Source organism: Ascaphus truei, chromosome 8 (genome assembly GCF_040206685.1).
Source record: "Ascaphus truei isolate aAscTru1 chromosome 8, aAscTru1.hap1, whole genome shotgun sequence".
NCBI lineage: Eukaryota > Metazoa > Chordata > Amphibia > Anura > Ascaphidae > Ascaphus > Ascaphus truei.
In genome coordinates, this window is record NC_134490.1 from 5,926,066 (window position 1) to 5,952,276 (window position 26,211).

Consider the following 26,211-nt stretch of genomic DNA (forward strand, 5'->3'; position numbering starts at 1 on the left):
CGGTCTACCACAAGTTTATTTTATATGTCTCCTGAATGGTGGCAGCCCGGCGTCAGCACTGGTGGCTCAATCAGTGGCTCAGTCAATGGATGGTTATCCTTAAACCCTGACCTGTTGGTGGCCCTTGAGCACATGAGCTGGCCACCCCTGCAATAGGTATGAATACGTTTCCGGCGGTGTATGTTCTCAGTATTTAGTAATCCGATGGCGTTTGAGATATTTTCAGCCTTCCTTTCATACGATGTCTGTAGTTCCATGTTGATTTGGGGTAGCTGGGTTTGCATGTGTAACGCCATTCCCTGCTTTCTCCCCCCAACAGGCTCGTCCGAAGGGTGAGGGTCTGACCCCCTACCAAGGAAAGAAGCGATGCTTTGGGGAATACAAGTGTCCAAAGTGCAAAAGAAAATGGATGAGCGGAAACTCGTGGGCAAATATGGGCCAAGAGTGTATCAAGTGTCACATCAACGTTTACCCTCACAAACAGGTGGGTGGCGGTGTGGATGCGTGGGCACGGAGCACCACCCCTGTGCTACGAACGACCCGGAGTTTCACATCAGAAAGTGGATCCGTTTTAATCCCTGCTCCTTATTATAGAAACCCTCTAAACAAGCAGCGTCTCAGCCGGTGGGAATGTCCTCACCCTGAAGGAGGAAGCCGTTCCAAAGGCTGAGGCGGTAGACAAAATAGACTTTATTCATCATATAATCCAGGGGTGGGCAACGTGACATACCACACATTACATATATACAGTATAGTGCGCCGAGAGCGGAGCGGGCAGTACAGTATTTACTAGCAGCGGGCAGTACTGTATTTATCAGGAGAGGAGCGGGCAGTACTGTATTTATCAGGAGAGGAGCGGGCAGTACTGTATTTATCAGGAGAGGAGCGGGCAGTACTGTATTTATCAGGAGAGGAGCGGGCAGTACTGTATTTATTAGGAGAGGAGCGGCAGTACTGTATTTATCAGGAGAGGAGCGGGCAGTACTGTATTTATTAGGAGAGGAGCGGGCAGTACTGTATTTATCAGGAGAGGAGCGGGCAGTACTGTATTTATCAGGAGAGGAGCGGGCAGTACTGTATTTATTAGAAGAACGGGCAGTACAGTATTTACTAGCAGCGGGCAGTACTGTATTTATCAGGAGAGGAGCGGGCAGTACTGTATTTATTAGGAGAGGAGCGGGCAGTACTGTATTTATTAGGAGAGGAGCGGGCAGTACTGTATTTATTAGAAGAACGGGCAGTACTGTATTTATCAGCGCAGGAGAGGAGTGGGCAGTACTGTATTTATCAGCGCAGGAGAGGAGCCGGCAGTACTGTATTTATCAGCGCAGGAGAGGAGCGGGCAGTACTGTATTTATCAGCACAGTAGAGGAGCGGGCAGTACTGTATATAGTAGCGCAGGAGAGGAGCGGGCAGTACTGTATTTATCAGCACAGGAGAGGAGCGGGCAGTACTGTATTTATCAGCACAGGAGGGGAGCGGGCAGTACTGTATGTATCAGCACAGGAGAGGAGCGGGTAGTACTGTATTTATCAGCGCAGGAGAGGAGCGGGCAGTACTGTATTTATCAGCGCGGGAGAGGAGCGGGCAGTACTGTATTTATCAGCGCGGGAGAGGAGCGGGAAATACTGTATTTATCAGCGCAGGAGAGGAGCGGGCAGTACTGTAGTTATCAGCACAGGAGCGGGCAGTACTGTATTTATCAGCGCAGGAGACGGGCGGGCAGTACTGTATTTATCAGCACAGGAGAGGAGCGGGCAGTACTGTATTTATCAGCGCAGGAAAGGAGTGAGCAGTACTGCATGTATCAGCTCAAGAGGAGCGGGCAGTACTGCATATATCAGTGGAAGAGAGGAGCGGGCAGTACTGTATATATCAGCGCAGGAGAGGAGCGGGCAGTACTGTATTTATCAGCACAGGAGAGGAGCGGGCAGTACTGTATTTATCAGCACAGGAGAGGAGCGGGCAGTACTGCATGTATCAGAGGAAGAGAGGAGCGGGCAGTACTGTATATATCAGCGCAGGAGCGGGCAGTACTGTATTTATCAGCACAGGAGAGGAGCGGGCAGTACTGCATGTATCAGTGGAAGAGAGGAGCGGGCAGTACTGTATATATCAGCGCAGGAGAGGAGCGGGCAGTACTGTATTTATCAGCACAGGAGAGGAGCGGGCAGTACTGTATTTATCAGCACAGGAGAGGAGCGGGCAGTACTGCATGTATCAGAGGAAGAGAGGAGCGGGCAGTACTGTATATATCAGCGCAGGAGCGGGCAGTACTGTATTTATCAGCACAGGAGAGGAGCGGGCAGTACTGCATGTATCAGTGGAAGAGAGGAGCGGGCAGTACTGTATATATCAGCGCAGGAGAGGAGCGGGCAGTACTGTATTTATCAGCGCAGGAAAGGAGCGGGCAGTACTGTATTTATCAGCGCGGGAGAGGAGCGGGCAGTACTGTATTTATCAGCTCAAGAGGAGCGGGCAGTACTGTATGTATCAGCACAGGAGAGGAGCGGGCAGTACTGTATTTATCAGCGCAGGAGAGGAGCGGGCATTACTGTATTTATCAGCGCAGGAGGGGAGCGGGCAGTACTGTATTTATCAGCGCGGGAGAGGAGCGGGCAGTACTGTACTTATCAGCACAGGAAAGGAGCGGGCAGTACTGTATTTATCAGCACAGGAGGGGAGCGGGCAGTACTGTATTTATCAGCGCGGGAGAGGAGCGGGCAGTGCTGTATTTATCAGCACAGGAGGGGAGCGGGCAGTACTGTATGTATCAATACAGGAGAGGAACGGGCAGTACTGTATTTATCAGCACAAGAGAGGAGCGGGCAGTGCTGTATTTATCAGCACAGGTGAGGAGCGGGCAGTACTGTATTTATCAGCACAGGAGAGGAGCGGGCAGTACAGTATTTATCAGCGCAGGAGAGGAGCAGGCAGTACTGTATTTATCAGCGCAGGAGGGGAGCGGGCAGTACTCTATTTATCAGCACAGGAGAGGAGCGGGCAGTACTGTATTTATCAGCACAGGAGAGGAGCGGGCAGTACTCTATTTATCAGCACAGGAGAGGAGCGGGCAGTACTCTATTTATCAGCACAGGAGAGAAGCGGGCAGTACTGTATTTATCAGCGCAGGAGAGGAGCGGGCAGTACTGTATTTATCAGCACAGGAGAGGAGCGGGCAGTTCTGTATTTATCAGCACAGGTGAGGAGCGGGCAGTACTGTATTTATCAGCACAGGAGAGGAGCGGGCAGTACTGTATTGATCAGTGCAGGAGAGGAGCGGGCAGTACTGTATTTATCATCACAGGAGAGGAGCGGGCAGTACTGTATTTATCAGCACAGGAGAGGCGCGGGCAGTACTGTATGTATCAGCGCAGGAGAGGAGCGGGCAGTACTGTATTTATTAGCACAGGAGAGGAGCGGGCAGTACTGTATATATCAGCGCAGGAGGGGAGCGGGCAGTACTCTATTTATCAGCACAGGAGAGGAGCGGGCAGTACTCTATTTATCAGCACAGGAGAGAAGCGGGCAGTACTGTATTTATCAGCGCAGGAGAGGAGCGGGCAGTACTGTATTTATCAGCACAGGAGAGGAGCGGGCAGTACTGTATTTATCAGCACAGGTGAGGAGCGGGCAGTACTGTATTTATCAGCACAGGAGAGGAGCGGGCAGTACTGTATTGATCAGTGCAGGAGAGGAGCGGGCAGTACTGTATTTATCATCACAGGAGAGGAGCGGGCAGTACTGTATTTATCAGCACAGGAGAGGCGCGGGCAGTACTGTATGTATCAGCGCAGGAGAGGAGCGGGCAGTACTGTATTTATCAGCACAGGAGAGGCGCGGGCAGTACTGTATGTATCAGCGTAGGAGAGGAGCGGGCAGTACTGTATTTATCAGCACAGGAGAGGAGCGGGCAGTACTGTATATATCAGCGCAGGAGAGGAGCGGGCAGTACTGTATTTATCATCACAGGAGAGGAGCAGTGATAGGGATTATCACTGGAGAGGAGCAGTGATAGGGATACTGTATTTATCAGCACAGGAGAGGAGCGGGCAGTACTGTATATATCAGCGCAGGAGAGGAGCGGGCAGTACTGTATTTATCATCACAGGAGAGGAGTGGGCAGTACTGTATATATCAGCGCAGGAGAGGAGCGGGCAGTACTGTATTAGCGCAGGAGAGGAGCAGGCAGTACTGTATGTATCAGCGCAGGAGAGGAGCAGGCAGTACTGTATTTATCAGCACAGGAGAGGAGCGGGCAGTACTGTATATAGTAGCGCAGGAGAGGAGCGGGCAGTACTGTATTAGCGCAGGAGCGGAGCAGGCAGCTCTGTATGTATCAGCGCAGGAGAGGAACAGGCAGTACTGTATTTATCATCACAGGAGAGGAGTGGGCAGTACTGTATATATCAGCGCAGGAGAGGAGCGGGCAGTACTGTATCAGCGCAGGAGAGGAGCAGGCAGCTCTGTATGTATCAGCGCAGGAGAGGAGCGGGCAGTACTGTATTAGCGCAGGAGAGGAGCAGGCAGCTCTGTATGTATCAGCGCAGGAGAGGAGCAGGCACTACTGTATTTATCAGCACAGGAGAGGAGCGGGCAGTACTGTATTTATCAGCTCAGGAGAGGAGCGGGCAGTACTGTATTAGCGCAGGAGAGGAGCAGGCAGCTCTGTATGTATCAGCGCAGGAGAGGAGCAGGCAGTACTGTATTTATCATCACAGGAGAGGAGTGGGCAGTACTGTATATATCAGCGCAGGAGAGGAGCGGGCAGTACTGTATCAGCGCAGGAGAGGAGCAGGCAGCTCTGTATGTATTAGCGCAGGAGAGGAGCAGGCAGTACTGTATTAGCGCAGGAGAGGAGCAGGCAGCTCTGTATGTATCAGCGCAGGAGAGGAGCAGGCAGTACTGTATTTATCAGCACAGGAGAGGAGCGGGCAGTACTGTATTAGCGCAGGAGAGGAGCAGGCAGCTCTGTATGTATCAGCGCAGGAGAGGAGCAGGCAGCTCTGTATGTATCAGCGCAGGAGAGGAGCGGGCAGTACTGTATTAGCGCAGGAGAGGAGCAGGCAGCTCTGTATGTATCAGAGCAGGAGAGGAGCGGGCAGTACTGTATTTATCAGCACAGGAGAGGTGCGGGCAGTACTGTATTTATCAGCACAGGAGAGGAGCGGGCAGTACTGTATTAGCGCAGGAGAGGAGCAGGCAGCTCTGTATGTATCAGCGCAGGAGAGGAGCAGGCAGTACTGTATTTATCAGCACAGGAGAGGAGCGGGCAGTACTGTATTTATCAGCGCAGGAGAGGAGCAGGCAGTACTGTATTTATCAGCACAGGAGAGGAGCGGGCAGTACTGTATTTATCAGCTCAGGAGAGGAGCGGGCAGTACTGTATTTATCAGCGCAGGAGAGGAGCGGGCAGTACTGTATATATCAGCGCAGGAGAGGAGCGGGCAGTACTGTATTTATCAGCACAGGAGAGGAGCGGGCAGTACTGTATGTATCAGCGCAGGAGAGGAGCGGGCAGTAGTGTATTTATCAGCTCAGGAGAGGAGCGGGCAGTACTGTATTTATCAGCACAGGAGAGGAGCGGGCAGTACTGTATGTATCAGCACAGGAGAGGAGCGGGCAGTACTGTATTTATCAGCACAGGAGAGGAGCGGGCAGTACTGTATTTATCAGCGCAGGAGAGGAGCGGGCAGTACTGTATGTATCAGCACAGGAGAGGAGCGGGCAGTACTGCATGTATCAGCGCGGGAGAGGAGCGGGCAGTACTGTATTTATCAGCGCAGGAGAGGAGCGGGCAGTACTGTATTTATCAGCACAGGAGACGAGCGGGCAGTACTGTATAGATCAGCGTAGGAGACGAGCGGGCAGTACTGTATTGATCAGCGTAGGAGACGAGCGGGCAGTACTGTATCAGCGCAGGAGAGGAGCGGGCAGTACAGTATTTACACAGGTCTTGAATGGTTAAACACTGCTGGCTTAGAGAAGGACTCTGACTTTCTAGAGCTTCAGACCTGGATTGGTCAGCCGTGGCCTTGAGGATGAGTCACAGTGAAGGGGTTAACCAACGCGCACACACGGCAGGTCACGTGGGGCTGTTTCTATAAGGCAGGGCCCCACATTGCGATCTTCCTTGGCTCAGTGCGAGATTCTCCCAGAGTTCTTTGCTGCATTTCCAAGACGAAGAAAGAAAAAAACATTCCCAAGGACGTAAAAAAAAAAAAAAAAAAAAGCTGCTGTCTTTTATCCATAAACATGATAAGGAAGGACAGCCGATCTGTGGCCGATCTGTGGCCGATCTGCCGCCCCGAGCCTCGGTCTCCCTGCTGGACATCCTGCAGCTCTGCCGTGGCCAGCACTCCCTGCATTAACCACTTAACTGCCGCCCTTTGTAACAAGGTTACCAACTATGTTGTTTTAACCCTTTCAGTGCCAGCGGGGCCGCAGCGCAGTCATACAATGTCAGGCGGCGTTCCTCTTCACCCCACTTGGGAGGGAGAGCCAGTATACCGGGGATAAGGGTTGGGGGCTGTTTCCCCGCCAGCGCCCCCTGCTGGTGTCAGTGTGTTTGCTGGCTGTCGGTCCTAATTAGACGGGGAACGTGAAATGATGGCCGCAGGGAAGGGACAGGGTGTGTTATAGAGTAAAACCGCTTAGTAAATGTGGGGACATAATTATTATTTAATTGAAGTATAATAATAATTAACAGTGTGACCCTTTCTAAGCATGTACAGTATAACATCTGTACTGCGTATATTCATTACTTTGGCTTCTGAGTTAAGTGTTACAACCGGTGCTTGGATAAAGTTAGTTATCAGAGTTTCCCGGATAACTACGAAGAGGTGGCTGCTATAACGTGGCTGCTATAACGTGGCACTTCAGCATTTGCACACTTACTCTGCGACACGCTGTGCTCATTTGCATGTCGTTACCCAGAATCCCCGGCTGTAAGCTATAATGGGGAGGGGCAGGGTTGCAGACCTGTCTGAGACATGCAAATACATCACAGGTGTATTTTTATTTACTGTGCTCTGTACGGTGGAGGGTTTTGTCACTTTTTCACCCACCATAACTTTTCAATGTCTTGTTATACCTGGCTAAGAATACGTCACAGTGGTCTGCTTCATGTTGCGCTTATTTCCTTCTCCCTGCTGCCTCTAGAAACAGTAAGGTGTCTGGTATCACCATGTATCCCTCACTCCCTCCTTCTCTCCTTGTTCCAGAGACCGTTAGAGAAACCTGACGGCCTCGACGTGTCCGATCAGAGCAAGGAGCACCCACAGCACCTGTGCGAAAAGTGCAAGGTTCTAGGCTATTACTGCCGCCGGGTTCAGTAACGCGCACACACGGAGAGGACGTTCCCCCCACCTCCTCCTCGTCCCCGGACGCAAAAAGAAAGGAAGAACAAAAACAGTGACTTGTGTATAAACTAATAATAATATGCCTTATTATGTGTATAAAATGTATTTATAAAGTATTACAGCTTCTTGAAACAGTGTTACCAGAGTTGCCGCCGGTTGGCTCTAGATGTTTCCCGAAAGGTCTGGCAAGTTTGGGTTTTTAAAATTCGGGATACCGGAGATTTAAGTTCTAGATGAAAGCTTCACCTTTAACCCCTTCTAGCGCAGAAAGGGTTACAGAGGTTGCTCTGTGGGGAAGACAGCCACGTCTGGCGTTTAGATCTCCCATACCCGGTGAAGAGACTAAAAACCTGGGCTGGCTTCACATTTTGGGATGGTCAGGAGCCACACGGCACTCACCTTTTCTGTACCGGGGGGTTGCCACCGAGGGTTTTACAATTCGGATGAAATGATTAGAAATGCCAACCTTTTTATGATTCTAGACTTTTACCAAAACGACACTTGTACTCTGAAGCCAGGCCCCAGCTTTAGGACAACCAGCACAAAACCTTCTCGGCTCCGCCCTAGGTAGAGGCCCGAGTTTGCCTTTTCGCTGGTTATCACTAAAACCTGGTGTGGCTTGGGGGTTTTTTCCCCGCGGCTTGTGATGTCCAAGGGTGCAGGGAAGAAGAGTTGACGGCCAAGCATATCCCAAATTCACGGGATGTTCCCCTTGGGTGGTTTTAGCCCGCTGGGGTTTCTAACCCTTTTGCTATCTTCCAGTTGTACGATGCATCTCATCCAGTGTCGTTACAGCGCAGATTGGCTGGGCACTATTTTAAAAATAAAGCGCGTAGCGCTGTAAAGCAACCTACAGGACAGGTTTTAAGGACATCCCTGCTTCCGCACAGGTGACTCAATCAGTGGCTGAGCCACTGATTGAGTCATCTGTGCAGAAGCAGACTCTTCGACTGAGGCACACATTGAGCCACCTGTGCTGAAGCAGGGACTGATTGAGCCACCTGTGCTGAAGCTGGGATATCTTGAAAACATGACCTGTTAGGGGGGGGTCTTGAAGACTGCCACCCTTTGGCTACAAAGGTTTGCCACCCTTTGGCTACATGAACCTAATCTAAAAGAACGCACTGGATTTCTGTTCCACCAATCTGGTCTGGCTGGAACAGGTCGGATAAGATGCAGGCGCCGGTGGCAACCCGTACGTGACTGAAAAAAAGAAAAGAAACTGTCGCCCTTTTTTTTTTTTTGTCAAATAAATAGGGGGAGGTTTGTTTACATGACATTTTAACCCTTTCCTGTCGGAAGAGCATGCAAATAATTTCAAATCCCTACGGCAGAAAAGGGGCTTTTTAAAAGGAAAAAAAAAAACTGGCCTTTAAAAAAAAAAAAAAAAAAAAACCTGCAACAAATATGGCCTGAAAGAAGCAGTGTTATATGTTGTGTTTTCATTTCATTCTTAAGTAGGCCAAAAGCACACACACAAAAAAAAGAGAGAAGAAAATTTTAACTGTGAATATGGAGTTGTCCGTGAGTGAAAATTGTCCCTAATGCCTGAAGTAGAGTTTTGCAAGAAGAACTATTTATAATCTGTGTCTTGGAAGCCACTTTCTGGAATATATGTGTTTGTATGTGTGTGTGTTTGTATGTGTGTTTGTGTGTGTTTGTGTGTAGTTGTCTACTTGTTCCTCTTGTTCTTTTTCCCTCTTCTTTGCTTAAAATAGGGAGATTACCTAACACAGGGGTGCCGAACTCCAGTCCTCAAGCCTCCCCTCAACAGGTCAGGTTTTCAAGGTATCCCTGCTTCAGCACAGGTGGCTCAGTCCTCGACTGAGCCTCTGATTGAGCCACCTGTGCTGAAGCTGGGATATCCTGAATATCTGACCTGCTGAGCACTGGAGTAGAGCCCCCTGTCCTAACACCTGGGGTTTTGCAGGGGTCAATCCAAATAGCCCATTCCAGCCTGGATAAAATATCCTGGAACCTGGATGATCCAAGCTCTGGCCACCTGGCGGTCACAATTCTTGGACATTTGCCCCCTGTACGTGTGGGGTTCAGCCCCTTTTGGTTATGAGTAACCCTGCTCTGGAGTACATTCTCCCAAAGGACACATCTGTTTCTGTGCGGGGAGATGCTTTTGGAGCTGTATCATCCTGCCAAAAACGATAAGCTTTGTTTTGCCAGAAGGGACATTGTTGCAGAGAACAGCTTCTACAGGAAAGGGGGATTGCAAGTTTGAAACACAAAGCCGCTTCACTTTGCAGAATCAGACCCTAGTTAATGAAGCTGTTTTGGTCAAAGGTGCAGCCTGAAGTGACTTTGCATGGCAACCATTGTATCTCCGTTTCACAGCAGCTTTTTCAGGGCCACCTCGGACTTGATTGGTTGTGCGGGAATACACTGCAGGGGTTAGGATGTCATTTGGGACAGCTTTTAATCTCTTCTGCTTTGCAGGCTTCTCTGGCACAGAAGGGGTTACGTGGTGTGAGTGACATGTGCAAAGTTCCTCCAAAGCATGACGAGACTTCTGAAATGACCGCTTCTTTTTGCAGATTCCTGCCAGGAATGTGTCTCCCAGGGCTGAAGGGGTTAAATGTAGCTGGGTGACCAGATCACCCCTGCGGTGTCAGGCGGTTTCCTTAATCATGGTGGAGTGAGGGTAGGTGAGGACATGGGATACAGTAGAGGAGTTATGGTAACGTCTTGCAGAAGGCACAAGGTACTTGTAAGCACTTTTCTTTCCGGGATAAGTGTTGGTGATACAGATACGAGCGTTGGCAATGCTGAAAGGTCTTCAAATGTGTTCAATGTGCGATGTAAAGAATTGCATTGTGCAGCAAGTGGTGCCAGCAGTTTATTGGCTGAGTAGTTTGGGCAGTGACAGTTTTATGCACTAGGTTGTTAGATCAGTGGCTCCAAGCTCAGCTAGGGGTGATTTACATCTTCTGCGTCCCACCGAGATCTTTAATTAATGACCGTGTGAGACACAGGGCTTGCTGATCCTGCCTCGGATAGTTTAGAGTAGGGGTGACCAACTCCAGTCCTCAACAGGTAAAGCTTTCAGGTTATCTCTGCTTCAGCACAGGTGGTGCAGTTAAAGACTGATGCATTGATTGAGCCACCTATGCTGAAGCAGGGATATCCTGAAAACCTTGAACTGGAGTTGGCCACTCCTGTTCTTAGGGGTCCATGCATCAAGTTGGCCACCCCTAGTTTAGAGCTAGGTGGTTATTGTACAAGCAGTAAGTTGCCAGAAACCATCTTGGCCAGTCCTGGTTCTGCATTTGTTTTCTCCCTAGAGATCACTAAAGCTCTCAGTCCGGTCATTGCTCGGTACAGGATACTGATCTTGATGGACCAGTTGGCCTGACCCAGTGGGGTCCGTTTTCATACCACAAATAAAAATGTGTTGGTACGTAAAGTATAAAACCAGGATTGGGAGACCATGGCAGCCACATTTGGGTGACCATCCTATATATAGCAGCAGGAACTGAAGATCTGGTGTAGGATGTACCAAGAATAGGCATATCCAATGCGGATATCGCCCATCTTCATTAAGCGGGGATGGGGGGGATGTATGGAGACTGAGTTCTGTAAATATACAGTAGGTGTGAAAGATGGTTACTGGTAATCTGGAGTCGGGGGGTCACCCCAGATGTCCCTTTCAGGTTTGTCACAGATTAGCGTGCGATGCTGGTGGATCAGTGGAACTGATTTAGTAGTATAAAAGGGAATAGCGGAGGCTGTTGCGGGATCTACAGAAGAGCGGACAACCTTTACAAGAGGAATAGCAGAAGGTGCAGGTGGATCACGTCAGGGGGAGGAGAACCCGCCTGGTTTTAGGGCGATCTTGAAAGTAGAAATGATACCAGGAAAATGCCAGGCTGCCTTAGATATCACTCAACATGTATTCCCATAGATGGAGAACAGGATGCTCTGGAAGATTGTTCTAGGTTTCGACACCTCACAAGCCTGTTCTTGGAGTGTGAGGTCTTCCACACACATGTACTAGTGAGAGTAAGAAGTCTTAGATTCATGATCCATGGAAATTCTGTTACTGAGCCACCATTGAGAGGCTATTCACTCGTACAGAGCATCATCCATTCCCATTCAGAAGTCCCTATTGATTAAGTAAGCCACAGAGAGGGTGATTCACTAAGGTCAGTTGCGGGGTTATGCACTGATCCCGCGTTAACTGCCGGTCCAGTCAGTAAATTAGCACCAGATTGGGCTCCGAAACCCGGAATCACAAGGGATATTTAATAAAGTCTTCTGGCTGCAAACTGGTGCCAACCCCCGCGCTAAAGAATTGCAAATGATTTATCGGAGGGGCATATCCAATTACTTTCAATGGAATTCCTTTCCTTTGGTAAACGTACTTCAGTGCTAATTTTTGCACTGTTTTTGCATCCAGGAAGACTTTAGTACATAACCTCCAGTAGAATCCAAGAGATCCTTTCAGCATCAAAATGCTACTTTGAAGTGATTAAGCATTGCAGGTTTAACATGGCACAGAAATGTATGTAAATATTGAATGGCATGTGAAACGCGTGAGTAATAACTCCATGTGAAACACGAGTAATAACTCCATGTGAAACGCGTGAGTAATAACTCCATGTGAAACACGAGTAATAACTCCATGTGAAACGCGTGAGTAATAACTCCATGTGAAACACATGAGTAATAACTCCATGTGACACGCGTGAGTAATAACTCCATGTGAAACACGAGTAATAACTCCATGTGAAACGCGTGAGTAATAACTCCATGTGAAACGTGTGGGTAATAACTCCATGTGGAACACGAGTAATAACTCCATGTGAAACGTGTGGGTAATAACTCCATGTGAAACGTGTGGGTAAAAACTCCATGTGAAATGCGTGGGTAATAACTCCAGGCAGATCGGATTTGGGAAGTCTGAGAGATGTCCGAAGACAGAGAGCCCGGGGGATGATGGTTCGGAGTCGCACTTGGTTGAGTTTTGCGCGGAGTCTGTTAGGTTAACAGAGATTCGAGATTAACCTCTTCAGTCCCAGTGGTCCAACAACGCTGGCTAAGAAGTTTGTTATCCTTCAAAAAACAATGAGAACAATGCAAAAACAAAAAGGCACAAATATTGTAACAGCAAAGCTGGGTGTCGTTGGCCCTTCTGGCATCAAAGGAGTTAACTGGGCAGTTCTGGTCAACGAGTTTAACCCTTTCATCCCTGGATTTTTATGGGGTTGGTCTATCTTCATTTAAGAAGTTTGTATTCCAAGTGACATTCTTCATTCCCATCCCGTGTCTGTGTGTCTGTGTGTCTGTGTGTCTGTTGATATATTTATATGATGAAATTTAAGGGGGCTTACTGGAGGATAATTTTCCGGAGCAAACGAAAACCCTTTAAAGATCACTGTGTAATTTCAGCGGTGTTTGCACCAAAAGCTTCCTGTGTCTGTTGTCTTTCATTGACCCCTAAACATTTGCAAGGACACCCATACCCTTTGTGCAGCCGTATGTGCATCTGTGTTTGTGTTGGATGATCTTATAAAAGGGACAATCGTATCATTTCTATTGTTTACCCATATATTGCATTTTGAACAATTTTGCTTGCAGATAACTATTTACACCAGTATTACTTGACATAGTGTAACCTTTTTTTTTTTTTAATACTATATGTGTGTATTTTGGAGAGAAAAACTTCTAGATGTTTTATTTTATTTGGGAATAGCTACAATTAATTCTTGTTATAATGAATTCTCTGATAGAGGAACACTTTGCAATAATGGTTTGTTTTGTATATATTTTGGGGCCTTTCAGTTTGTTTAAAAAAAAAAATGTGCATTTTAAATGTTTTTTTTTTTTTCTTTAAAAAAGTGTTTTTACAGCTCTAAATTTTTTAAAGGGGCTCTTTTCTTTTCTCTATCCAAACACTAATTAAAGTGAGAACTTTTCTTACATATTTTACAAGTTGAGGATTTATCCCGTAGGAAATATTTATGGAAGGATTTTTTGTTGTTGTTGTTGACAATGTTTGCGTCTGTATAAAGTATGTAACCAAACTTCATCAAGAAGGAAATATTATCTGCACAAAAGTATTATATAAAAGTTGGTACATAATTTCTAAAGAAAACTCGTTACATTTACGTAAGCCATAATGATTGTTTTTTAATGTGTATTATGATGAGAATATTCTCATCGATGGATAGCCCCCCTGCTGTCACAAGTTCGTGTTATGAGCGCTTAAGCCAGGGGGGTAGCCAACTCCAGTCTTCAAGAGCTACCAACATATCAGGTTTTCAGGATATCCCTGCTTCAGCACAGGTGACTCAATCAGTGGCTCAGTCGAAGACTGAGCCACCTGTGCTGAAGCATTGACATCCTGAAAACCTGACCTGTTGGTAGCTCTTGAAGACTGGAGATGGCTACCCCCTGGCTTAACCCCTTCACTGCCGGAGCGGCCTGCGACACTGTTACGGGCCTGTCACAGAGGTTAATGTACGGTTACATTGGTGTAGTTTATTACGCGGAGATATTAGCTCTTAAAGGGAATCCCAAGTTCTGCTTTGTACCCCACCGTGAGCGTTTTTATTTCTTTTATTAATACGGTCGGTAATTAAAATGTCGGAAGTTTTTTATCGTGGCGAGAAGCCTGGTTTCCAATGTATCGCCTTGGAAGATATTTAGTGAGTAGTCGGGGAAGGCTCTCGCTCTGCCACTGGCTTCAGCTGACCGTTCAGGTCGGATTAACTGGACACGTTACCCATTCTCAGAGCTGCAAACTGGCAGGTGTGATCCTCGTCAGGGGAGATAGAGAAGAGGGCGATTTCATCGTGGATCGCCCCGTGTTTACCCGTCTTCCATTTCACTCTAGATTTTAAATGGGGGGGAAATATGGAATTTGCCACCTCTAGGACAGGTTACCTCAATGGGGAATAGCCACAGTTCATTGGGCACTAATGTAAAGAGCCCTGCACCTCTAGGACAGGATGTTTAGGGATAGGCGGCTTACACATACAAAAACTCTTACCTCTGAAACTGGACGGCGCTGGGACACAGAGCTTAGAGGACTGGATACCTCAGGTGTGTGAGAAATGGCAATAAGTAGCCACCTCGGACTGAATGGCCCATTTTAATAGTACCCAGATTTAAGGACAGTCGCCATTGGGTTACCGTTTTACATTGGGAAGCCACCTGGAGCACAATTCTTGGCTACTCCCTGCTCTCGTTCAGACATAATTGCAGTATAATCGGGGTTTCCTTAATTACCTGATTAGGAGCTGAGCATTTAACTGACCCTCTAATCTTTCCTAGTTTAACTCGCACAGGACAGCTGACCACGGTGCTACCCCCCCGTACCATAGGTTTGGGGCTTAAAAATAGCTCTGGGTCACTGTGAAAGATGGAGACGGTCTCCTTTCTCATACCTCTGGCCATTCTGGAATTTGCAACCCAGTTTTGCAAAAATAGGATTAAAAAAAACAGGTCTGGCTGGACGTGTCCCAAATTTGAAGACATTTTAACATAGCAGCAGCATCGCACCCTATGTCATGCGCTGGGTACATACAAATGCCTTACTGAAGAGACACCTTACTCTAAATGCTGATTATGGTAAAATCAACATTATATCACCTGTCTTTGAAGTGGGAAGCCTTTATTCAGAGCCAGAAGTAGCTCCAAGTTGCATTTTCCCTCTGTGCCTCAGGTACCGTAAAATAGACTGTAAGCTCTTCAGGATAGGAATCCAAAGTGCCTGCGTTCATATTCATGATCATACACACAGAGGGAAAGGAACTTCATCTCCTTGTTTACAGGATGCCAAGATTAGAGTGTAAGCTCTCTGGAGCAGGGATTCATTTTCCGGTGTTTGGCGCTGTGCAGTACTAAATAAAGATGAAACCCCTCTGTCTGTGCATCTTGTAGCATATTCTTTATTGTTCTTTTCTGTTATTTGTAACATAATATGCAAGCAATAAATTAAGCCTGTTCATTTTATTCTGTATTATCTTAACGTGTGGCCTATAGATATTAGGCCCCTTTCTCATGTTTGTTTATGCGGACCTTGTGGTTATGTTGTTTTTTTGGATGTATAGATTGGATGAAACTGTTACTGGGTAACCATATGTAGAGCTAAAAAGGATGGGCGGACCCTGAGTCCCTGTGGCCACAGCACAGACTGGGGCATCTGGGGGGGGGTCTGTTCCCATATTGGCATTCCGACTTGTGCCTTAAATGCTTTGCCTTCTGTGTAGTGCTGTAGTATTTTAACAATGAATTAAAACTTTACAAAACAAACTGGTCGCACTGCCTTCTGGGTTCTCACCACTTGTTTCGCGTGTGTGTGCGTGCGCGTATATGTGTGTGTGCACGTAATAAATATATATATATAATATATATAATATAATACTAAAGAACTCATTTATTCTGCATAATACTGAAGAACTCATTTATTCTGCACTATTGCAACTGGACTAACACGGCTATTTCTGTTTTATTTATATATACATATATGTATCTGTGTGTGTATGTATATATAATATATACGCACACTTACATATAGATGCACAATATATACACACAAATATATATGCATAAAGATCCTGTTGGTATAATACATTCTTCATCACAAGTCCCTGTGAGTGCGCGCTCTTCACTTTATGCGCTTATACCAACATCTGCAGCTGCACCCAGGAACTGCTCGCCAACCTGTATATGTATATATACAGTATATATATATATATATATATACAGTGGTTGACAAATCACCAAAAAATCTACTCGCCACACAAAAAAATCTACTCGCCACCTAGTACCAAACGTGTGCTGCTTGGGCCAATATTTACTCGCCCGGGGGTTAAATCCACTCGCCCGGGGCGAGCAAATGTATAGGTTTGTCGAACACTGTATATATATATATATATATATATATATATATATATATATATATACACACATACATACATACATACATACATATACAGGTTGGCGAGCAGTTCCTGGGTGCAGCTGCAGATGTTGGTATAAGCGCATAAAGTGAAGAGCGCACACTCACAGGGACTTGTGATGAAGAATGTATTATACCAACAGGATCTTTATCCATATATTGTGCATCTATATGTAAGTGTGTGTGTGTATATATATATGTGTGTGTATATATATTATATATACATATATACATACATACATACATACACACACTGATACATACATAAAGATAGATAGATGCACACACATACCAGAGCTGTTTCTTCTATCCAGAAGTGTGTGTGTGTTATACATTGTATTATTTTGAAGGTACCAACATATATCGCAGTTCTATGACACTTAACATATCGAGAGAGTGTGTGTGCGTGTGTGCGCGTGTGCGCGTGTGTGCGTGTGTGTGCGCGTGTGTGCATGGCTGTCAGGATGCTGATCAGAGTGGATATCCTGCACACTTTGCGAGTGACACATGAACACGTCAGAGCACAAGCTGCTGTCACCGGCTGAAGCTGCAGTGTTTGTGTATTTGTGTGCAGAGCTAATGACCTGAAGAGCAAAGCTTCACAACAGCAGCAGGGTTACCGCTTCCCAATGGGGCCAGAAGAGAAATAATGTAAGGTTAGGACAGCCGGAAAAGTATTGCAATGTAAATGATATATAACAGCACTTAAAAAACCATTGTACTTCAACCAAAGAATAACAGTACGGACATGTTACACAAGCTGTTTCACAGGCATCATATCTTTTCATTATGTTAGCTGAGAATAAACACACAGGACTTGCAATATCAGGTCATGCTTTGATGTGGCTCGCAGGCTTATAACGCTTTGGCCAAAGGGTTAACTAAATGACCCTTTTTCAAGAGATATATATATATATGTATTTCACTGTGTATTTTGTCATATTAGATGTAGCTTTGGGCTTCTCATTTTTTTGTTGTTAGCTGAGAATAAACTTTTTACTGTTAAAGCAAGTGTGGAAATGAGTGTGAGCAGAGTGTGCGAGAGTCGCTCACAAACCCACCACAAGTCCGACTTTACAGGCGACAAGCACAGTTACAGTGCAGATATAGGAGAAATTCATAGGGTGAAAAGATTGAGCAAAATGTTAAGAAACTTTTGCGCATTTTTCTAATCTCGTCAGTAACTAAAAAAAAAAAAAAAAACACATTTTCACCACAGACTCAAAAAAAACCCACCCTGCAACATGATGCAACCTTTCAGGAGAATTTGGTGCCTGGCAAATTTGTTTCTATCATATTTTCGGGAGTCACAAATGACCAAAGTGTACTCGTTTGTGAATGTGCAGAAATAGTTTTGCATGTCTCGCATTACCTCACAGAAAGATGCCCCAATACAAGGTGATACAGATACAAACCTATACACAGAAAGGTCCAACTGATTCCAAGAGCTTGCGATCCGAATGCTATGTTGGGGTGAGGTACTGCGGCAGCCAGAGCATTGTATGTGTCAATCGTGTCTGTTACGTAAGCAGTGGAGTGTTATTTTGTGTGCTGTACACCAGCTGCTTCTAGGTGTGCAACGCTTCGTCCTTTTTCGAAAGTCCGGTCTTTTAAAGAGCAGCATCGCAAAATGCATTTGCAGCTTAGTTAGTACAACGAGTGACCCTTGTTCTCCCAGGTTGAATGGGATTCAGTCTGCGCTTGTACTGTGCCCAGCAGTCAGTTCTGCATTTCCGTGCCGCTCTGTTAGGACGACCTCAGGTACCGAAGCCTAAGGGAATATTCCCAAAATATAAGCCTCCTCTTGGCAAGGTGAGTGGCCGGGACACTGACCCCTGCGCTCGCTGCTCTCAAAGGCTCTTTATATGAAATCTGCTACTTACCCTTCCGGTAACTGCCATACAGATATTCACTCCTAACACCTTCACTGCCAGCGGCACAGGGGGGGGGGGGGGGGGGCGGGGCTTTGTATCTACTTGTATATCTCCAAATACAGTCACATACTGCACGTGGAGAGATACCTGTGCACACACCTGGGGAAAAATGTAATTTCAACCATTTGAATATGTTTTTTCCCCAGGTATGTATATCTTCATTTCTATAGGACCAGCCAGGTACAGAGCACATTACAGTACACGAGACGTAATATTATAATACACCATGGGAACAAGCGCTTCAGACATAAAACAATAGGGAAAGGAGTCCCTGCCCCGAAGAGCTTACAATCTAAGTGGTAAGTGGGGAGAACTTAGAGACAGAAGGAGGGTGTTTTGGTAAGTGCGCCTGCAAGGTATCGCAGGTGAGTTCTCAGGTCTCTCTCCGCGTGTAATATAACCGACTGTATTTGGAGGTGAAGATTTTGCACGTCTGGTGCAGTGTGCCTGTGAGTGAGTGTGCGAATCCCAGTCTCACTCAGTCTCCCTGTGCCTCACGAACCAAAATTAGATAGTAAGCTCTATGGGACATGGACTCGTTGTGCACGTTAGCTGAAAACCTGACCTGTTGGTGGCCCCCGAGGCCTGGAGTTGGCCACCCCTGGACCATAGTGTCTCCGTTTCACTCATGTTAAAGACACTTGATTTTCTTTCACAAGTATAGATTATTTTAGATAACCGCACCCCTGAGGAAGCCTGCGTGTCACAGCCAAAACGTCGGGTTTTTCTGCTGCTGAATATGTTTCCTTTTGCTGATAGCCGAAGTCCTCTCCTACACGTCACATCAGTCTTCCTCTGGCTCCTACTCCGTCAACACCCTGGCACTTCTCCACGTCAGAATCTTCATGTCCGCCCCGGGACCGGAACGGCAGAGCTGCCACTGGCCGACGTGCTTCCACGGGTTCCCTCACCATTAATATTCCAGCCCCGGTGCTAATGATTCCAGTATTACTATGCCGAGCTTCTTGTTAATCCTTAAGAAACAGAGCTGCAACCCCCCCCCCCCCCCAAGAAAGAGCCGGAACGCTAACAAAAATAGTTCTAAGGTGTTTCTATAGCAAGGGTGGCCAACTCAAGTCCCCAAAGTCCACCAACAGGTCAGGTTTTCCGGTAATCCCTGCTTCAGCACAGGTGGCTCAATCAGTGGCTCAGTCACTCCAGTCCTCAAGGGTCACCAACAGGTCAGGTTTTCAGGATATCCCTGTTTTAGCACAGGTGGCTCAGTCTTCGACTCCAGACCTCAAGTTCCACAAACAGATTAGGTTTTGAGGATATCTCTGCTTCAGCACGGGTGGCTCATTCGGTGGCTCAGTCTTTATCCTGAAAACCTGTGGGTGGCCCTTGAGGACTGGTGTTGGCCAACCCCCTGTTCTATAGGTATTCTATAGGTATTTCTGCTTTTGAAGTTGTTTTGTATCTGGCCTACAGACGGGCCTCAGTAATACGTAGTGGAGTGCTGTGCACACTGGCAGTACGGTATGAACTCAGAATGAATGCCAATAGAGAAGCCATTACATTCCACGTTGGAATTTCACCATAACAGCATCCCACAGGGCGATAGGGTTAAGTTCGCCCTAAACGCTAACAGCTGTTTGTTCCTCACGCCCAAGTGTGTTTGGGGAGGGGGGGGGGGGGGGGCGATGGCTCACTGGAAGGAACTTTCCACTCATTGCCCTGGAAAGCAGAGATCGCACATGTCTCCCCCTCCTAACACAGACCACGTGAGCTGAACGCAAATCCACAGACCACGTGAGCTGAGCCTGAACGCAAATCCACAGACCACATGAGCTTGTGTGCAAGCATATGATGGATACATGGGGTGCAAGTGTGTTCTGGTGATTGTATTATAGTTGACTTAACATCTTCACTGCCAGATAAGCCAGCCATGCTTTGCTTCCTAAGATTATTACTTTTTAGTTTTTTTTTTTTTTTACACAAATTGATGCAGAATTCTGCTGCCAGATTCATTTCACTTTTTCCCAAAACAGTTTCTGCTCATCTCCTCCTTAAATCCCTCTCCTGGCTTCCAAATTAAGTTTTGAATCACCAACTAAGGCCGCGCTTATAGTGCCGGCGACGTCGCGGCAAAACAAATGTATTGCCGCCGTCACGTGTTCTTATAGTGGAAGTGGCGCGACGGCTTGGTCGCGGTCACTGGAAGTCAATTTGATTTTGTCAGCGACCACAGCGTGACGTCACCGTCGCCGGCACTATAAGCGCAGCCTAAGTTAAGTTCTCCTTCTTACCGAGGATCTCCACTCATCTGCGCCTCCCGGCATATCCGCTCTGATCTCTCTCTATGTGATTCACAAATACAGCTGGAAATGGCAGGATTGTTTCGCCCCGCGCTCCTCCTCTGCGTACATACGTGGAAACGTAGCATGTGACGGGAGATGATAGCCACTTTGCGCGTGTAGTCAGGCCGTTTTCCAGTTTACTGTTATCCTTTCATATTTAGGATAATACTCGATGATTACATTTCAACCTTAAATTTGCAAACGTCATTTTTTTTTTTACGTTTGTGCAATTTGTAGGATTTGTTATTTTTGTCATTCGGGGAAATCAGACCCCGCAAGAAAACTTTAGTGAAATGGATTCAAAGCCTCACAAATATCCTCCGTTTCTCCCGCAAGAGGATCCGAGACAATATGGCAAACCGCCACACAGCACCACTACTTGGTTCTAGCACTGCAGGCTGATAAGCAACAAAGCAGCACTTGTAGTGACTGCTACACCTGCCGCTGCATGTCCAGCCGACAGCGGGAAGCGCAAATAAAGGCTTTGTTTACCCAGCACAGCTGCTCTCGAAATCCATTCCAGTGCTTAGGTTAACTGTCAGTCCTGGGACAAACCCAGGAGGAATTCACACCCGGGTTATATTTCTTTTACCTTATGAGATAATTGGTTATTGTTTCACAGTTGTTGGTTTTTTTTTGGGGGGGGGGGGGCGAGGTCCTCCTTTGGATCAATATAGATACAAATATAGGATAAGTATCTCAGTCGACTAAATGTAGCACAGGTTGAACTTGATGGACATATTTCTTTATTCAACCTCCTCTACTATGTAAGAAAACACAAACTGAGCATCTTTTATCTATAGGTATGTCCTGAAATCCCAAATGTGTGTGTACGTGTGCACATGTATGTATGTATGTATACATATATACAGTATATATATCTTTATTTATATAACACCATTAATGTACACAGTGCTTCACAGCAGTAATACACGTGACAATCATATAAATAACAAAAAATACAAACAACACACAATGGGAAGAAGCGCTTCAGACATAAAAGTGACATGAAGGAAAAGGAGTCCCTGCTCCGAAGAGCTTACAATCTAATTGGTAAGTATATACACATACATAGTACATTACAGCTCCTGTGTTCATTGGCTCCTACTGCAGCGAGGCAGTTAAAGAAATAAAATATTTATTTATACGTTGAAATTTGTTTCAGGGGGAATTATATACCTGAGGTTTTTCATTTTGTGGGGTTGTAATAAATGGTAGCTTTCTGAAGTAATGAGCTGACATTGCATCGCACATTCTGAGTCCTTCAGCAATAAAAAATATAAAAAGCAGAATGCTAAATATTCGTTACCAATATATAACCCGTTTTTGGGGTGACCAGAGAAATGACATTCACAGGGTTCTGCAAACGTGCTCCCTTACTCACTCTGCTGCTGCAGACTGCCTTCCTTTTGCTTGGGAAGGCTTAGGGAACACACAGTTTATAATGGGGTTTCATGTGAGGGGGAGGGGTAAACACTGCTAGAAACGCATCATTTCACCTTACACTTTCTGTAAGGTGATTTAAATGAATTCGCCAGGGCGAAGGGTAGCAGTCACGCGTGGTATTTACACGAAGCTCCTTTTTTAACCCATTCAGTGTGATGTCAACTTTGCGTTAGTTATGTCCAATCCTCCCGACAACAGCTGCAGTGTCCTGCTTATCATGTGAGATTTATTGCTGCACTTACACAATGCAGCTGACAGTCCCACTAGGAATCACAAAGGATGTTATATGGCGGAGTGCTTTCACTTTATTGCAGCTCCTATACATGAGGGTAATAGCGCCTTCCCACTTTTGCTGCCGGAAGGCTTTGCGACGCAGGGCTTAGGAAATGTGCAAATAAACCAGTTAAAGAAAGATAAGATAGCCAGACGTTTTCCCTCTTTCTGCTTCCCAAAAAGGCGTTTCCTTATCCTCCTAAGGCTAAGGCCCCGCTCCCAGAGTCAGCGCGCCCGCACTGCAGACAGGCGGGGCGCTGACATACACAGACCGCGATATGGTTACGAACGCCGCGCAGCAAATCCTGCGTGGGAGAAGTCGGACAGTAAATAATTGCTCTGAAACGTCTTGTTCTTCTCTATAGGAATCCAGCCTCAGTAGTATGTAATGACCCTGGGGAAATCAAAGTGTAGCCTACGAAGAGGCTATGGTATCTAAAACTCTTGGCTGTCTGCCCCGGGGGCTGGAGGAGCTGTGCTATGTAGGAAGCGAATCTCTCGTTCCCTAATTATTCTCAGATCAGTTTGCAGAGTTCAGAAAATTCCTAGTGGGAGAGACGCGTCTCGCAGATTACAGATTATTCTGCAGATTCATGGTCGGACAAGGGGGTGAAATACGGAAAAGAACAGGTGACGAGTTTCTGCAAAACAAGCAGCGGTTTCCTACAACGCCTCCTATATGGGGCATGGCAAACTCTACGGCAAGGGTGCTCAAGGGTCACCAACAGGTCAGGTTTTCAGGATATCTCTGCTTCAGCACAGGTGGGTCAATCAGTGGTTTAGTCGTTGACTGAGCCACCTGTGCGAAGCAGAGATATCCCTAATACCTGGCCTGTTGGTGGCCCTTGAGGACTGGAGTTGGCCGCTCCTGGTCTGTAGGTTTATGTATAAAAGGCAAAGGTAGTGCAATTGTAAGCAGAGTTATTGCAGCACTTTATTTACTAAAGTCTTCCAGCTGCTAAACTTGGGCTGAAGCTGCGCTGAAAAATGCCACCAGATTTAACAAACGCTGTGGTTTCGAGTTTGACATTTTTTGGGCCACGTTTTCTAGCCGGGAGACTTTCATAAATAGATCTCACCGACACCCGCAGTAATGAAACAGCGCGGCACGCTGACGCGTGTCTGTCAGGGTGTCACCGAAGAGGAAGAACTCGCCGCACTCAATATAATAGGACACAGGAGAGGCCAACTCCATGCCTCAAGGGACACCAACGGGTCAGGTTTGCAGGATGTCCCTGCTTCAGCACAGATGGCTCAGTCAACAACATTGCAGTAGAAATTCAGACACGCCTTTTCATAAAAAAAATATTTTTTAATATATATTTAAAAAAAAAAAAGCTAATCATTTATTTTACAGCACATATTTTATTTAAAAGTCACTAAAATAGTCCACGGTCCCTTTGCTTTAATACATGTAGATATTTTTCAATCCGACACAGTACCACTCATTTTTAAGTCACTTTGAAAACGACTTAAATTCCCTGTTTTCCATGTTTCAGAATGCCAGGCGGATTGAAATGTTGGCCCAAAAGCCAGTGGGACTGAACCTTTAATTCTCCTGCCACTAAGGGCCTCATGCAGAGAGCAGCGCTAAAGTAAATCTCGCCATTTTTTTGAGAAATTCGCACAGAAAAACAGCAGAAAATGGCGAGGTATGAAAAACGCGCCATTTTTTTTCTATTTCTGAATCTCGCCGCGCGGCTGGCGAGAACCTACATCTCGCCAGTGTTAAAAATATCCGAATTCAGAAAGGCGCGATTGCCATCTAGCGGCTGTTCGCGCCAATAAAATGGCGCGATTTTCTACAATTACCTCCGCCAAAAAAAGTTGGCAAGAAGCTGGAGCTCGCCGGCCATAGGGAAAAAAAAAAAAATGCGCGATTTTTTTCTCTCACTTTTCTGCAGCGCGCATCTCTCCCTTTTAAACTTGCCACACGCATTCATGCCACAAATTGCGAATTTCGCCCATTTCTGCATATGGAGAAAAAAACTCTCCATTAAAGCTACTTTTTCTTAAACTCTCAAATTTATTCTAGCGCTGCTCTCTGCATAGGCCCCTAAATGTCTTCCCAGTCACAGGTGTTAACACATTGCTGCAGATAACTCCTATAACTCCCCACTCACTGCAGCCTTATTTCTCCAGCTGTCTTGTTAAACTCACCACATGTGATAAACTGAAAGTACAAACTTCATATCTGTGGCAACAAAGTAACAGGGAATAGAATGGTATTGTCCTACATGAGGAAGCACTATGTCAGGGTGCCACCTAGTGGACAAGCTGTGCAGTTACCCTTTTCTTCCAGGTATTCTTAACCCAGGCTGTGCAGAAAAAGCTGGCAGGCATAACCTTATAGGGGGTCCGTGTTAAAATAGGTAAGAAGTACACCAAGACCAGCAAAGAGCAGCCAGGGATTCTGGGTAATGACATGCAAATGAGAACACCGTGCTCATTTGCATGTCATTACCCGAATCCCTGGCTGCAGTGGAAGCATTGTATACCAAGAGATAATGGGGAAGGGCAGGGTTGCAGACCTGTCTGAGACGTGTAACTGTGCCAGAAGTGGGATTGTTATTTACTCTTCCTCAATTTATCAGCAATTTTTTTGTGTGACATAAATACGCATTTTACTGGGACTTTTATCTCTAAACTATGGTTTACACGATCCAGACCCGATCAGTACAAAGTTGGACTGGGTGTGACATGGGTCAGGGACCATCACACAGAAAATCACATTGAGGCCAGTGCGAGTTTCCTTAGGATAATGGGGTGTAGTGACCCGATCAGCACTATCGCAGTAATTAATAACCACCCAAGGCTGTTATTCAATATCCTGTGAATCCATCTTCCCATGCTTCATTAATTTCAATTTCAATGCTTAAATCCCACTTAACAAGGGAAATAATGCTGCACCCCATATTGTATAGGAGCCTACATTTCTGTAGCCACAATGTATATAACACGTGTTACTCACAGGCAGTGTTATAATCAGGACATAATATAGTTATTGTGCCACCCAGTAAACTAGAGAAATTAATGTTAAACTCTGCGTTTATACTTTAACTTGGCCTCACGGATAGTCCAGCTAACTGTCATCTAACATTAAATCATCAAAAAGGCATAACATTAAAAAAAAAAAAAAAAAAAACATTAGCAAAGATACATAAACTAGAAACAAACTTTATATAGTTTAACCTACATTTAAGTTGAGACCCATCTGAATGGTATATACCCGGGGTGGTTAACTCCGGTCCCCAAGGGCCAACTAAAGGTCTTCAGGATATCCTGCTGACTGAGCCACCTGTGCTGATGCCGGGATAGCCTGAATACCTGTCCTGTTGGTGGCCCTTGGGGACTGGAGTTGACCACCCCTGGTATATACAGCGTTTCAGTTAAGCTGTGTTTGCGGGATCAGGACTCGCTCAGGACTATGAACCAAGGAATATGTACAACGTGCAGCATCTCACCCTCCCAAAGCCCTTTATAGCAGCAGCAGCAGCAGCACAATAATACATGCCATGGTCTGTTTGTATTAAATACTAGCTGAGAGACCCGGCGTTGCCCGGGATGTGAACCGTGAATAAGTATGTGTAAATGTTGTATTGTAAACTTGTAATGTTATGTGAATGTTATGTAATATGTAGTAAAATAGTATTTTTAAAAGAGAAGTGCGGTATTGTAGGTGGTGTAGAGGTGTTGTGTGTGTAAATTGTGTTGTGTTGTTGAAAGTATATTGTGTGTGTGTGTTGGGGTAGGTGTGGTGTGTGATGTTAGTGAAGTGTTGCAGTGTGTGTGTTTACTATACTTCCTGATGTTCTTGTGTCAACGGAGACTTGGATGGAAGAGCGTTGAGGTGTAGAGGTGTTCAAGGCATCCGGCGGTGGTCTGTGAAAGGGTTGTAAAAGGCTTAAGTGTGACAGTATTTATGGTATTTTTCTGGTTGTTGTGTGGTGTGTGTGTGTGTTTGAATGTTGTGTGTCTTGGTG

General features: G+C 46.1%; 1 long non-coding RNA gene across 1 annotated transcript; it reads left to right on the forward strand.

The window, feature by feature from the left end:
- The first annotated feature begins 318 nt into the window (after positions 1–318).
- On the forward strand, positions 319–15,629 carry LOC142501077 (uncharacterized). Its single transcript, XR_012803410.1, has 2 exons — positions 319–484; positions 7,224–15,629. It is a non-coding gene; the product is annotated as an uncharacterized LOC142501077 (long non-coding RNA).
- The last annotated feature ends 10,582 nt before the right edge of the window (positions 15,630–26,211 follow it).